Source organism: Aplysia californica, unplaced genomic scaffold (assembly GCF_000002075.1).
Source record: "Aplysia californica isolate F4 #8 unplaced genomic scaffold, AplCal3.0 scaffold00170, whole genome shotgun sequence".
In the NCBI taxonomy this organism is placed as follows: Eukaryota; Metazoa; Mollusca; class Gastropoda; order Aplysiida; family Aplysiidae; genus Aplysia; species Aplysia californica.
This window is the reverse complement of record NW_004797440.1, coordinates 282,495-284,683: the sequence shown is the minus strand read 5'-3', so window position 1 is coordinate 284,683 and position 2,189 is coordinate 282,495. Positions and strand designations below refer to the sequence as shown.

Genomic DNA, 2,189 nt, shown 5'->3' with positions numbered 1-2,189 from the left:
CTTTTCTGAAAAGTAAAAAAAAAGGTAAAACTCACTTTCGGTAGACCACAACTCCTGCAATGACCAGTCCCAGTACACACAGGGTCACGACGATGCCAACAGCTGCTGCTCCTCCAGGAGAGAGGCTCTCGCCGGACTCCGGGGATTTCTGCGGCGATGCTGAATTAGTTGTAGATCCACCAACTGTTGAGGCTTTAGTTGTAGATCCACCATCTGTTGGGGCCTCAGTTGTAGATCCATCATCTGTTGGGGCGTTAGTTGTAGATCCACCATCTGTTGTAGCGTTAGTTGTAGATTCACTAAATGTTGTAGCGTTAGTTGTAGATTTACCATCTGTTGTAGCGTTAGTTGTAGATTCACCATCTGTTGAGGCGTTAGTTGTAGATTCACCATCTATTGGGGCGTTGGTTGTAGATTCACCATCTGTTGGGGCGTTAGTTGTAGATCCACCATCTGTTGGGGCGTTAGTTGTAGATTCACCATCTGTTGGGGCGTTAGTTGTAGATTCACCATCTGTTGGGGCGTTAGTTGTAGATCCACCATGTGTTGGGGTCTCAGTTGTAGATCCACCATCTGTTGGGGCGTTAGTTGTAGATCCACCATCTGTTGGGGCGTTACTTGTAGATTCACCAACTGTTGGGGCTTTAGTTGTAGATCCACCATCTATTGAGGCATTAGTTGTAGATCCACTAGTAGATGGTGCAGCTGAAGTTGTTGAAACAGATGGTGTAGAGGAGTGCAGCTGTTCGTTAGCGTCTCGTCTAAGACGTGGCATTGCATTGGCTGGAGATGTATTTGGTAGAAACGATGATGATGATGATGATGATGATGATGATGATGATGATGATGATGATGATGATGATGGTGATGGTGATGATGATGATGGTGATGATGGTGATGGTGATGATGATGATGATGATGATGATAACAATAACATTTCTATTGATATATTATAATATTTGTATACCTACCATTTCTTGCCATTGCATTCCTCTTTCTCTGGCCTTTCCGATTAGGGTTCATCGCACCTTTTAGCACATTGTGACGTAGATATGCGCACTTTGGTTTCTACCGCTAGTGTAGTCGTTAGATCTAATATTATTTTGTATATGTTCCTGATGAAGCCCGGAGTCGGGCGAAACGTTGAACGGATTATAAATATTTTTTAGAAATTTTACCAAGTCTCAACCTTTTTAATTCTCTGCTGTCTACAATGATGATGATGATGATGATGATGATGATGATGATGATGATGATGATGATGATGATGATGATGATGATGATGAGGATGATGATACTCGCATCCCATTACCAACAGTAACCACAAGTATATCAAATCCATTAATAAAATTATTGATTTCAGTATAATATTTTCAAAGTCCATTAAAGAAAAAAAATCTAAAGCGAGTATAGTTTGGACCTGCATGGATTAAGCACTTAAACTTACTTTCTCTGGATTTTGGAGGCGTGGATTTGTGGCATTTTTGAAGTTTTTTAATGGCTTAAAGTACAGTGACAATATGATAGTAGCCTTGAGCTTGTTCAATGGTCGTGTTGCAAGCATATCGACTTTGACCTTGTAATAGTAGTAGTAGTAGTAGTAGTAGTAGTAGTAGTAGTAGTAGTAGTAGTAGTAGTTAGTAGTAGTAGTAGTAGGAGTTCTAACCATGTTCTGTGGTCTGCTTTCGTCTCCACTTTCTGCCCCCTCCCCACTCTCCTTTGCCCCCTCCTCTGAGCTCCAGACCCTTTCTGCAGCCTTTTTACTGCTACTCCTTGGCTCCTTCTCGCAGTTGTCTTTCATCCACACCCCTGATCTTACAGTAGGTAAGATCAAAAGGCAACAGAGGTCCCGTGTGCAAGTTGCCCACGTAAAGGATCCCTTGGTGGTCCTAAAATTGATAACAGTAGGCTTCGGCCCCCACCCGGGCAAAATTCCAAATTTCCGATCAATTAAAAAATGTTTAATGTGTCCCACGCGCTCATGTGATCTTAAGCAGTTGCGAACGCCGTAAAACACTTACGAACAAAAAAAAAAAGTCTAAAAGTCTTGTTTTAAAACATGGGGGAAAATGTTCTGTTAGAGATAGTAAAACAGGATAAAAACAACAACTGATCCCGCCAAAGAGAAAACCTCTAAATTATGGCTTCCCCATGGGTAGTCTAAGGTATCGAATAAGCCCCCGCCCCCC

General features: G+C 42.0%; 2 long non-coding RNA genes across 2 annotated transcripts in view; one reads left to right on the top strand and one right to left on the bottom strand.

Annotated features, from left to right (window-relative positions):
- The window catches only part of LOC118477665, a 29,778-nt gene that overhangs the window by 8,994 nt on the left and 18,595 nt on the right, over nucleotides 1–2,189 (top strand). The window lies entirely within an intron of this gene.
- The window catches only part of LOC101854167, a gene marked incomplete at its 5' end in the record, with an annotated part of 14,966 nt that overhangs the window by 2,679 nt on the left and 10,098 nt on the right, over nucleotides 1–2,189 (bottom strand). The window contains 1 exon segment of the long non-coding RNA XR_001184831.2: nucleotides 36–783. This is a non-coding gene — a long non-coding RNA (skin secretory protein xP2).